General features: G+C 39.3%; 1 long non-coding RNA gene and 1 pseudogene across 1 annotated transcript; both read left to right on the plus strand.

The window, feature by feature from the left end:
* Window positions 1-370: 370 nt before the first annotated feature.
* LOC148110316 (uncharacterized) lies at window positions 371-8,419 on the plus strand. Its single transcript, XR_015723737.1, has 3 exons — window positions 371-451; window positions 1,766-1,974; window positions 7,169-8,419. It is a non-coding gene; the product is annotated as an uncharacterized LOC148110316 (long non-coding RNA).
* Window positions 8,420-9,096: 677 nt separating this feature from the next.
* LOC123789509 (plasmolipin pseudogene) lies at window positions 9,097-10,084 on the plus strand (annotated as a pseudogene).
* Window positions 10,085-13,249: the final 3,165 nt, after the last annotated feature.

Raw genomic sequence — 13,249 nt, forward strand, 5'->3', positions numbered from 1 at the left:
TAGTTGGATAGAGAAGCCTATGGGAGTGATGTGGAGTTACCACCATCAGTAATAGAGTGGGACAAGAAAAACTTGGGTTCAAATCTGCAAATAAGGTCACATTTGTCACAAAGAAGCTACTAATCCTATTCAAAAACTGTTGTGTTATGTTTGTTTAAGATATTTAGGGGAAAAAATGATTTGATTTCCTAAAAAGATCAGGTGATAAAATGGAGGATCTATTTCCTAAGAAAAAGTGATTCCACTGAGTCATGAGAAATTAGCAGACTGAGAACTCTATGTGTCTCTCTTTTGAGAGTGGAAGTTCAGAAATTTCAGTGGTAAAGATTAACAAAACAAACCAGGTGTTGATCTGGAAGAGAAAGCAATGGATAGGAACTCACATGGGGATTGGGAATAGTAGGAAGAGATGGAGCTGACGCCAAGAAAATGTCCTGAGGCCACCATGAAGGTGAGAGATGGGCTTAGCTGGGTAGGATTTAACATGTTAAGTAATAAGAAGAATATACTATTTGAACTTTGGAATATTTCAATTCACCTTTGTTTTAATTATTTAATTTTTAAAAGAAAGTGGAAATTACAAAAATAGGCTGGTAATAAAAATTCATATTTGCACAGACAAAACATATGTATGTGGGTCATATATTATCATTCGCTGACCCTTTCATCATCCAAGTCTACACACAGCATAAGCATTATGCGCAACCCACATCCTCTTATCCTCCATGTAGCACCTGAATAAATTAGCCGTCGGCTAAGATGGCGGGAAGATGGAATGCAAACATTGCATGAGGATTCGATCTTCTAACCATGAATACATGGAGAGAAAATAAATGTGTTAATGAAGTGCAAGTTGATTTACTTGGAAAAATGTTTTAGTAGCCCTGCCATTATTATGCTTTATGATACTTTTAAGGCCAGGCAATATAGTCATTACCCAATCTTACTTGTAGCCAGTTATGAACACTTAAAGGCCAAAAGGTGCCTTGGGGTACACTAGGAATTTTGTTCATGCTATTTAAGCAGAAATGGAGCTGATATTTTAAAAGACTAAAATATTTTATAGATTTTAGGTGATGACGCTCTAGTTTTCTCCAAGGAATGAAAACACAAAGTTCGGCCTCACATGAGGTGGTGAAGTTTCATTTAACTTACGTGGACTGCCCAGAAGGGGGACCTTTCATCTGACCTGCCTCTCTCTGCAGAGTTAATGATTATCCCAGGAGAAACACTATTTTTCCAGAGAAGATCCTGTTTCATTTTTGGTCTGAGCTACATTTATTGTCTCTGAACCGTGAACTTCAAACCCATGGAAAGGAATGTTGTGTTGGCTTGTTGTGTTTAAAGGTGTAATGGAAATTGAGTTCACTAAAGGAAAAGTCTACATCTAGTTTTGCTTGTTTTACAGCTTTGTTGAAATACTTTCCCCTCACGATGTGTCAATCGTAACTTGCTTTGAAAATTAATGTCTATAGCAGTAAGCTAAAGCTAAACATTAATAGTTTTTAACTTTACATTTTATTGACAAACCCAATCAACTGTTCAAGTAAAATTCAGTCTTTGGCAAGTTACAATATAATTTGAATTGCCAAATCCTTGTCTTTATACCAGAAGTAGGGCTCAGTTAATGTTTAAGTGCTAATTCCTCTTATCAAAGGAAAACACTACAATAAAGACATTTGTCAACTGAACAGTTAAAAAGCTTTTTCATGGTTCTTCTCTGTATTAAACATTAGCTGGCTTTGCTTTTTTTTTTTTTTTTTAGATTTATTTACTTATTTTAGAGAGAGAATGCAAGCAGGAGAGGCAGAGGGAAAGGAAGAGAGAATCTCAAGCAGGCTCCACCCTGAGTGCAAGCCTGATGCAGGGCTGGATCCTAGGACCCCAAGAGCATTACCTGAGCCAAAACCAAGAGCTGGCTGCTTCACTGGCTGCCACCCATGCACCCTGTGGCTTTGTCTTTTCTTAAAAAATGTAAGTAAATGTCGAGTATGTATCAAGCCACCCACTGTAGGGTTCCTTCAGACTTGCTATCCAGATAATCCACGAATATGCAAGATGTAAATATCCTGTAGTATGAGTACGAGGTGATATTTATTTTATAGAACAAACATATGATGTTAATAGATACTGAATCTCTTGGGAAGCAAATGGGGTCTTGTCTCAAGTTTTCACAAGAAAAGCAGCTCTGCAAGAACTGCGTTGGTGTGGGCCAACTACTTTCTCTCATGTGATAGGAACAAAGAACAGCCAAGGATCTGGAATCCAGCAGTCGGTGTCTCAGAATCTTTGGATTGCTTGCCCAAAAGTTTTCCATTTCTATTCTCAGAGGTTGAATGAACTGTAGAATTATGCACAACTTTCCCATTTATCTTGGTCTGGCAGCCAGAAAGTCCATGATTCCTGGAATTTGTTGAACAGAGTGACCTAAGGCCACCTATATGCCTGTTTGTCTACTTCAAGGCGAGTTTGAAATTGGCCATTCCCTTGGGAAGACAGAACCACATCCCACTGATTGCATTGTTGTTTCAAAGCATAGAGTAAACACAACTACAGAGGCTTCAGGATGACGCAACACCGAAATGAACCCTTTGCTTGTCTGGGCCACCGGTACTGAAATTGAGTTACATCCATAAAAGACAATATGAGCTTTGAATGAAATTAGACTGAAATCACTAGCATACCCCAGATTTGTGTAGAAAATAGAATGTCAGGGAAATTTTCTCTTAAATGAATAGTTTCCCCATCTGCAATCTGTTGATAAGATTGTCACCCACCTCTTGGGGTCATCATGAGGATAGATGAGATAATACATGCTGCCCCATGCCAGATCTTGAACAAGCTGATTGAGTTTAAATCAGAATAAAAGGCAGATACATAGATCCGAAATTGTCTTTTGAATCAGCTGGCCATCCTGGAACAAAACAGTGATCAATAGGGGTTTTCACTTAAATAGAATTGCTTTAAGATTTAACAAATTTCAGTGAACTAAGAACTGTGAGCGAAGTTTTCACCCACCTGAACAGGATATAGAATGCTACATATTTTTTTAAGAGTTGTTTCCTATTTATTCTGCTTTTCTACATTTCCTTGACTTGTTATTGTTTTAAGGGGTTGTGGTGGGGTTTTTCTGCAATAACTATAGGTTCTTAACAAGTTGCAAGTTGGGTACAGAGAAGCCCTGTGTACTACAGTAAATATCAAAACCAGAAAGGTGGACATTGGTACAGTGTGGCTACAACTCTGTCATTTTACTGCGTGTGCAGACTCATGCAACCACCACCTCCGAGTGACACGTGGTGAATTCTCTCAGCACAAGGGAGTGATGGCTCACGGCGCCCATCTTATGCTACAGTACACTGGTGCGGTCAAACACAACGAGGACGATGAAATTTGACATCAGAGACCTGTAGTTCTTGCCCTAGCTTGGTCGTCCACGAGCTAGTTAGCCATGAGCAAGTGTCTCAGTCACTTTCGACCTCAGTTTCTTCATTTTACATGGGTTGGTTGTTAGTTAGTATCAGATGATTTCATAGATGTGAAAGTTCTCAGTGAAGTCAAACACCATGAAAATGCCAGGTGCTGTTATTAGCTAGGAGGAATAAAACTTGGAATCCTACCCTTCATCACTGAACTTCATTCCTTTACCACAATGTGCTGCTCTTGCTATAACAGGTGGAACTGAAGACGGGGACTTTTAACTCTTGGCATCTCACAGTAAAATCTGGGAAAATCAAGGGCCAGTTGGGAGTAAGGATGCTCTCTGTTCAGTTTGCCTTCACAAGCATGGGTTGAACAGGTCATTTCTACCTGGTTGAGTATAAAAATAGTTAAAATCTTAGTCACCCAAAAATATATCTTCCATTGCCTGTGATAGTTCTTCGTAATCTCATTTGGGTCACTTTGAAATCTCAAAGTCAGCCCATAACCAAAACGAACTTTTGCCATTCCTCTGAAAATCTTTTTGTAGCCCCTATGAAGCTCGTGAAACTGTAAAACAATTCTGGCCAAAACCATTGCACTAAATAACGAATCATGGAACACTACATAAAAAACTAAGGATGTACTGTGTGGTGACTAACATAACATAATAAAAAATTATTATTAAAGAAAAAGAATATTTGAAACTAGAACATGTTTTGCATCACTGAAAAATGAAAAGTTACTTGAATATTCAACTATAGGTGATTTAAGTAATTTTTCATAAACAAACTGAACATAAAAAGGTAGTATACAGGGGCGCCTGGGTGGCTCAGTCGTTAAGCATCTGGTTTCGGCTCAGGGTGTGATCCCGGGGTCCTGGGATCGAGCCCTGCATCCGGCTCCCTCCTCCGCTGGGAGCCTGCTTCTTCCTCTCCCACTCCCCCTGCTTGTGTTCCCTCTCTCGCTGGCTGTCTCTCTCTCTCTGTCGGAAAAAAAAAAAAAGGTAGCATACAAAATATTTATTGACATAGAAAGATGTTCAAAATGTGTAATTATATGAAAACAGAACAGTTTATAAACTGTTTTATAATCGAAACATTTATAAAGTAATGTATTCAGTATCTACTCATAGAAGATAATCTGAAAGACCATGTACCAAATTGCTACAAATGTCTTATTTGGGATTTATTTTCATTTGCTTCTCCCTATTTCCTGCAATGAGTATATATTCTTTTGGGGTTTTTTTATTATGTGATTTAGCCAACATATAGTAACATCATTAGTTTTTGGTGTGTTCAAGGATTCATTGGTTGTGTATAACGCCCAGTGCTCATCACATCATGTGCCCTCCATTCTTTAATAATTTCTTACATTGTTGTAGAATTTGGGTGTGACAAAACTCACTCATTTTAAGTATGAAATTCAATGAGTTTGAAAAATGTACACAGTCATGTAAACACTAGCACAACATAGAGAACATTTCCATCACCTCCCCAAATTTTCTTTTCCTTACAACCAGTACCATCCCCAGGCAGTCATTGATCTGCTCTCTGTCGCTACAGTTTTGCCTTTTCTAGAATTTCATAGAACTGGAATCATATACTATGTGGTCTTTATGTCTGGTTTTTTTCTTCTTCATGTAACATAATATTTTTGAGATTCATTCATGCTGTTCTATTTATGAGTAGTTCAACCCTTGTTATTGCTTTGTCATATACCATGTATGATTATACCATAATTTGTTTATCCATTTAGCAATTGAAAGACACTTTCATTGTTTCCAGGTTTGGTTATCATGAAAAAAGTTGTTATTGAACATTTGTGTACAAGGCTTTGTAGACATCTGTAGTGGAAGTGTTTGGCTAAGTGGCAAGTATACATTTATAAAAAACGCCTAAACTATTTTTCGAAGTAACTTTCTCGTTTACGTTCCCATCAGCAATACAGGAGAGTTCCCATTTCTTCCCATCCTCTTCAATACTTGCTTTTGCCAGTCTTTTTAATTTTAGGTATTCTAGTAGTTAAGTGATAGCATCTTCTGGTGTTTTTAACTTTCATCTTCATTTTCCTAATGCAAATATCCTTTTATGGTAATGTGTCCGTTCAAATCTTTTATCAATATTTTTATCAGATTGCATGTCTTCATAATATTGACTTTTGAGAGTTCTTTATAAAGTCTAGATACAAGTACCTTATCGATATATTTTTCTCCCAGCCTGAACCTCACCTTTTCAGGTTTTTAAAAATTCTTATTTATTTATTTTTTAAATTACCATATAATTAACATACAGGATCGTATTAGTTTCAAGTGTACAATATACAGACTTCAACAATTCTATATATTGCTCAGTGCTCATCATAAGTGTACTCTTAATCCCCTTCATCTGTTTCACTCATCCCCCCACCCATCTCCTTCTGTCAACTGCCAGTGTGTCCTCTACACTTAAGAGCTTATTTTTTTGTTTGCCTTTTCAGTTTTTTAAACAGTGTCTTTGGAATAGTAAAGAGTCCTAATTCTGAAGAAAGCCCAGTTACCAATTATTTCTGTTATAATTTGTGCTTTTCCTGTTACATCTAGTGTATCTTTGCCTAACTCAAGGTTAGAAAGACTTATTTCTTCATTTTCTTACAGCGTTACAATTTTAACATTCATGTCTATGATGCATTTTCAGGGTTTCTTGGGGGGGGGTATACGCTGTGAGGTAAAGGTAAATTGTTCTCATCCATACAGATACTCAATTGTTCCAGTAACATATGTGAGAAAAAAAACAACTATTCTTTCTCTATTAGATTACTGTAGCACATTTGTCAAAAAATTAATTATGTGGATTTATTTCTGGATTGCATTTAGTTCCATCAGCCTCATATCTATCCTTCCACTAATATCTCATTGTCTTGGTTAGTGTAGCTTTATTATACGTGTTTAAATCATGTGCTTTAAATCCTCCAAATTTGAGCTTTACCAAAATTGTTTTTTGCTATACTACAGTTTTTGAATTTGCATGAAATTTTATGATCCACTTCTAAATTTGTACAAAATACTCTCTTGGAATTCTGGTTGAAGTTTTATAAAATCTTTAGATCAATTTGAAGACAATTGACATTTTAACAATAAGATTTCCAATTAATTGACCTGATATTTCTGTTTAGATGTTCCTTAAATTCTCTGAGTAATGTCTGCTGTTTTCAGCGTATGGATATTGCAATACTTTGTAAAACCTATCCTTGAGTATTATATGTGTCATGATTCTATTGTAAATGGTACTCTTATTTTCACTTTAAACTCCAATTGTTTGGGGCGCCTGGGTGGCACAGCGGTTAAGCATCTGCCTTCAGCTCAGGGCGTGATCCTGGCGTTATGGGATCGAGCCCCACATCAGTCTCCTCCGCTATGAGCCTGCTTCTTCCTCTCCCACTCCTCCTGCTTGTTTTCCCTCTCTTGCTGGCGGTCTCTATCTCTGTCAAATAAATAAATAAAATCTTTAAAATAAATAAATAAATAAATAAATAAATAAATAAATAAACTCCAATTGTTTATTGCTAGTATGCAGAAATACAATTGATTTTTTAATTTGACCTTGTATCCTCAGACATTTCTACACTTACTTTTTAATTCTAGTAACTTTTAAAATAGATTTTTTTAAGATATACACTGTATAGAGAGTTATGCTGTCTGTGAAATAAAGGGGGTTCTATTAACTTCCTAAAAATCTACATGTGTTAATTTTCCCCTTTATTCTTCTAGATAGGCTCTCCAGCACAATGCTGAGTAGAAGTGGTAAGAGCAGGGGTGCCTGGATGGCTCAGTCGGTGACGTGTGAACTCTTGATTTCGGCTGGAGTCATCATCTCGGGGTCATGAGATCAAGCCCTTATCAGAGCATGGAGCCACCTTGGGATTCTGTCTCTCCCTCTGCCTCTCTGTGTGTGTGAGCTCTCTCTCAAATAAATAAATAAATCTTAAAAAGAAAAAAAAAAAGAAGTGGTAAGATCAGACATCCATGCCTTAGCTCTGATCCTAAAGGGACAACAGTCTTCCACTACTCCATAGAGCTGGCTGTGAGTGCTCTGGAAATTTTTCTATTTCTGATTACCTACCTTACACTAATATTGAATTTTGTCAAAATGCTTTCTGCATCTCTTGGCTTGATTATATGTTTTTTCTCTTTTTCTTTTTAGTGTCTTAGCATAGTGGACTACATTAATTGGTTTTCGGATGTTAAAACATACTTGCAGACCTGGGGAAAATTGTACTTAGACATGATGAATTATCATTTCTATGTATTGCTTATTCAATGGACTTATATTTTGTTTAAAGACTTTACTGTCTATGTTCATGAGGGATATTCATTTTTGTGGTTTTCTGTCTTTGTAATCTTTTTATCTGCTTTTGGTATCAGGATAATGCTAATTTCATAAAATAGTAGCTGAAATGTTCTTTCCTGGAACCGTTTGTGTAGATGCTTTGTTTTGTTTCATTTTGTTTGTTTTAAATGTCTGGCAGAATTCACCAGAGACTGGGACTTGGATTTACTGGTTTCAAATGTCTTACCATGAATTTAATTTTTTCTAATTGATAATGAGATATCAAAGTTTTATATTTCTTCTTGAATGAACTTTAGTAATTTATGTTTTTTCAGGGTGTTATATGCAAATAATGAATCATGGAACACTACATCAAAAACTAAGGATATACTGTATGGTGACTAACATAACATAATAAAAAATTATTATAAAAAATTTGTGTTTTTTCAGGGAATTTGTCCATTTAAGCTATCAAATTTACTGGCTTTCATAGTATTCCCTTGTTAATCTTGTATGCCTATAGTATTTGTAGTCATATCATTTCTGTTGTTCCCGAAATTGGTAATTTGGGCTTTGGGGATTTTTTCCCCCTTATCAACGTTGCTAGAAGTTTATCAGTTTTATTGATCATGTCAAAGAATCAGCTCTTTGTTTTTCATTTTCTCTATTGTTTTATTTCCGTTTTATTGACTTCTGCTCCTATATTTATTTTTTCTTCTTTATTTATTAGTTTCTATTTAATTTGATTTATTTTTCTAGTTTCTTATGGTGAGAATTTTTTTTACATATATATGTATATATATGAGTTCTTAAAGATTTTGCTATCAATACTCTGAAGCTTTATTATTAGATAAATATGTACTTAGGATGGATATGTATTCTTGATGAATTGATCCGTTTGTCATTATGAACTATCTCACTTTATACCCGATTGTATTCCCTTTTCTGAAGTTAACTTTGATATTAATATATAGGCATATCATGGTGATATCGTTGGTTCCATGACAGATCTTTGCAATAAAGTGAGTCAAATGAATTTTTTGGTTTCCCAGTGCATATAAAAAACATCTAACATATATGTTATATAAAACAAATAAAAGTTATGTTTACATGGTCCTATAGTCTATTAAGTGTGCAATATCATGTCTAAAAAACAATGTGCATACATTCATTAAAAAACACTTTGTTGCTACAAAATGTTAACCATCATCTGAGCGTTCAGCAAGTCATAACCACTGATCACAGATCACCATAACAAATATGATAGTAAGGAAAAGTTTGGCTGGGCACAGTGCCAGGAGCCTTAGTGGGAGCCAGAGCCCCCCAGGGAAGAGCCGGGCAGCGGCTGGCACCCACCAGGGGAGGGGCCATGGCAGCGACTAGAGCCAGGACAGGTGAGTGGAGCCGCGAGGCTGAGTTCCCAGTGAAAATGAGCACAGAGACCAGCTGCCCCTGGCAGGGGGCGGGCGCCTCCCTCTCCCCACTGTGCTTGGACCCGGGCTTCTTCTGTTCCAGGCTCCGTGGACTCGCACTGCTGCACCAGGTGCTGGGGCTGCTGGTGTGGGCCCTGGTTGCCAACCGCACCACCTGTACCAGCCTATGGCTGGGTCGCGTTCGTTGCAGTCTTCCTCTGGCTGGTAACAACCGTCTTCTTCATCCTCTGCCTGTTTCAGCTGCACGTGAGGCTGCACGTGGTGCCCTGACTGCTGGTGTCAGTGATATTTAACGTGGGCACCACCGTTCTTGACATCTCGGCTTTCATCACCTGCTCTACTGCCCTTGAGCTGACGTCCCTGAAGGGCACCCTGCCGAGTAACCAGTGGACAGCTGCCTTTCTTTGCTGTTTAGTGATGATCGCCTATGGAGCGAGTGCTTTCTTCAGCTTCCAGGCCTGGCAGGGAGTGGGCAGAAATGCAGCCACCAGTCAGATGGCTGGTGGCTACACCTGGACCACCTGCTCCATAGCCCACCTTGGGGCTAAAGGCTGCAGCCAGGTCCCAGTGTGGGGTGGCCCACAAGCCCGTGGCCTGCGACCTTTGTGGAGTCAGCCTGGAAGGGACTACACTTGCTCTGCTCTGCTCATCAGACTCGGGCTCACACAGCACTCCTAAGGAATCGGGATCCTTCCTCTGGCTTGGCACAAGTCTGCATGCTCATGGGCTGGAAAGAGGACAACGGCTGAGACCACCTGCCCATCCCTGTATTCAGTGGAAGGTGAGGGGCCATACAGGGCTCTCAGTGTCTCTGCTTTGTCTTTAGAAGACTACAGCGTCCAAGGCTGGGGCCCAGACTTCTCACCAACACTATGTACACTAACAAGGACTCCAGACCTGCAGCCCCTGACCCACCACGAATAACCCTAACAAACCACGAGTGTTCACCTTAGTCTTTGTGTCCGAACTGCAGAGTGCACACTCTTGGGTCCTGTCTGATTCCCTAAACACAATTCTGATTAAACCCTCCCCCAAGCCAACCGGCTGCTTCTAGGGAGACATTTGTGGAGAGAGGGTTACGATTTCTGACAGGACGATCTTCTTTTCCTGCATTTCAAACATACCAGTTATTTAAAGCAATGGGTTTTAAGTAACTTCTCAGTGATGAGAAACCTGGCCAGGTTTCCCTCTCATCCAAACCCTTGTTTATAATACTCCCTTTGGGAAAAGCTAACGACGCTGACTGCTTGCCTGACATGAAGGAGAGAGGGAATCAAGACCTTGCCTGGTAAGTTGTCTTGTGCTTGATGGTGACTTTGTTCTATTTGGGGTTTTTTTTACAAAAATAAAGATGGAAGAACTTATTTGAGAAAAAAATGAAAAAGCTTGAAACGCAAGAAGTACCAAAATGTGACACAGAGACATGAAGTGAGCAAATGGTGTTAGAAAAATGATGCCAATAGACTTGCCTAATGCAAGGTTGCCACAAACACCCGATTTGTAAAAAAGTCACAGTACCTGTGAGGCACGATAAAGTGAAGTACAGTAACCAGGGGTTTGCCTGTCGTTGATTCGGATTTCTTTTGATCAGTGTTCTCATGATGCACTTCCCCCCTTTATTCTTAAAAAAAAAAAAAAAAAAAAAAAAAAAAAAGCACACTATTTGTTGGCTAACTGAACATAATGAAATTTTTTTTAAAAAGCCACTTTTAAAAAATTGAGTTATAATAAGTAAAATTCACCCACATAAGTGAGCATTTCTGTGAGTTTTGACAAATGCCTATTGCCATGTAACCACTGTTAATACCAGATATAGAACATTTCTATCAACCTTCAAAATTCCTTCCTGCCCCTTTGGAGGCAACATCTCCCTCGATCCCCTGCCTCTGGCAAACACTGACCAGTTCTCTATACCTATACAGAGTGTGTGGCCTTTGAATCTGCCTTCTTTCACCTATAATGAGGCATCTGAGATTCACCCATGTTACTGTTTGGATATTATTACAATAAACCACAAAGTGCCAGTAACTTAACACGTTGAAAATTTATTTTTTAACCCAGTTAACAGGTACCTGAGTGGGCTCCTGGCCATCAGGAAGAGGGGAGTCTTTTACGTGTAATTGAGCAGTTCAATCACCAGTCTGATGGTACTGGGCCACCTTCAGCTGTTGGCTTTCAATGATGCCCGAAGTGTCACAGTCCAGCCATTAGATGGGAAAAGAACACAGAACATCATGCATGGAAATGTTTATGGGGAAGGGCTGAGAGTAGTAAAGGTCATTTCTGCAGTGTTTCTTTCCAAGAGCTAGTTCCCACAGCCAGGCCAAGGGCAGGTGATAAATGTGTACTATTCTCAGAGCATCCACACTGGGCAGCCACTTCCTTGGACAGCCATGGAAGGGAGAGTGTGAACTGAGATCTACAATTAAGTTTCTCTACAACACTAGTATATGGTAGATACCCAATAAATTTATTAAATGAATGAAATCTTTCCATTTCAATTTTGTAGTTCTGGGAGAGTTTCTTCAATATTTGCACATGTGGGGGGCACCTGGGTGGCTCAGTCACTAAGCGTCTGCCGTTGGCTCAGGTCATGATCCCAGGGTCCTGGCATCGAGCCCTGCATTGGGCTCCTTGCTCATCTGGAAGTCTGCTTCTCCCTCTCACACTCCCCATGCTTGTATTCCCTCTCTCACTGTCTCTCTCTCTGTGTCAAATAAACAAATTTAAAAAAATCTTTAGAAAAATATTTGCACCTGTGGAAACAATCTGAGTTCTAGGTTATTTATGGATAACTGTAGAATATATATGTGATTATAATTTAAATTATTTTGTGAACATATATAGAATAGATTTTAATCTGAAATTATAATCATGAGCCTGAGAGCCACAAAAGAGAGCTGTCAGGTCAAATATAACCAACTGGTTCTGAGCAATTTAGGTTGGTACTCATTTACTCCTTATTCATTTATTTTGCCATCTGCTAATACTTGCTAGTACACTAATGCTAGCAGGTACCAAAGGGTTAAGAAAAAAATAATGAAAGAAAAATAAAATTGAGAACTGTCAAGCTACTTGCTCATTCAAAGGAAAAGACCAGTGTCGCTCATCTTTGGTGATGGAACACTTAGAGCCAGCCAGCAGAATATGTGTTCCCTAACAGCACAGTTTGAAAAATCACTGGTTTTGGGGCACCTGGGTAGCGCAGTCGTTAAGCGTCTCCCTTCGGCTCAGGGCGTGATCCCAGCGTCCTGGGATCGAGCCCCACATCAGGCTCCTGCGCTGTGAGCCTGCTTCTTCCTCTCCCACTCCCCCTGCTTGTGTTCCCTCTCTCGCTGGCTGTCTCTCTGCCACATAAATAAATAAAATCTTTAAAAAAAAAGAAAAAGAAAAAGAAAAAGAAAAAAATCACTGGTTTTGTGGAAAATTAGGTCCTAGGAAGTGAGGTACAGGGCTGGTCACAGGAGAGAAAACAGAAAAGATCCAGCACAACTGGCAACATGTGATCAGAGCAGACTTGCCTGAGAGACCCAAAAGAAGGTCCAGTGCAGCAGGGACTCCCATGCTGGCCTGAGGTCTTGGGACCAGTACAGAGAAGGTCATCTCTGGCTTTGCCTTCTGTCCTGAGCCTCAGTCTTCAATCGTCAGTGTTCTGCTGGACGTTTCCACCTGGATGTCCTGCTCCGTCTCAAACAGAGGTCTGAAACAGGTCCTCTTTACTCCTGAAGCAGCACGCCCTCTAGCGGCCCCATCTATAAACAAGGCAGGAGTCTCGGGTCCGCTACTGGTTCCTCAAGCTTGAAACTTCGGTTCTTCCCTTTCTTCCTCCACCCTGCAAGTGCTCAGACCCCATGCCTAGGCAATTCTGCTTGGTTAATGACCTTCCAGTCAGGGTCTTTCTTTCCATTCTCAGTGGGCAACCTGGTCCTTGCCCTGAGACGCTCCCACTCAAACGTGCATGACAGTCTCCCCTGGTCTGTTTCCTTTCTCTCTGATGAAGCCTGTGTTTCCCGTTGTATTTTTCCTTTTTTTTTTTAATTTTTAAATTATTTTTTTTAATTTTTAATGTTTTGTATTATGTTCAGTTAG

Source organism: Ursus americanus, chromosome 3 (genome assembly GCF_024610735.1).
Source record: "Ursus americanus isolate L20-20 chromosome 3, mUrsAme1.1.p, whole genome shotgun sequence".
Taxonomy (NCBI): Eukaryota; Metazoa; Chordata; class Mammalia; order Carnivora; family Ursidae; genus Ursus; species Ursus americanus.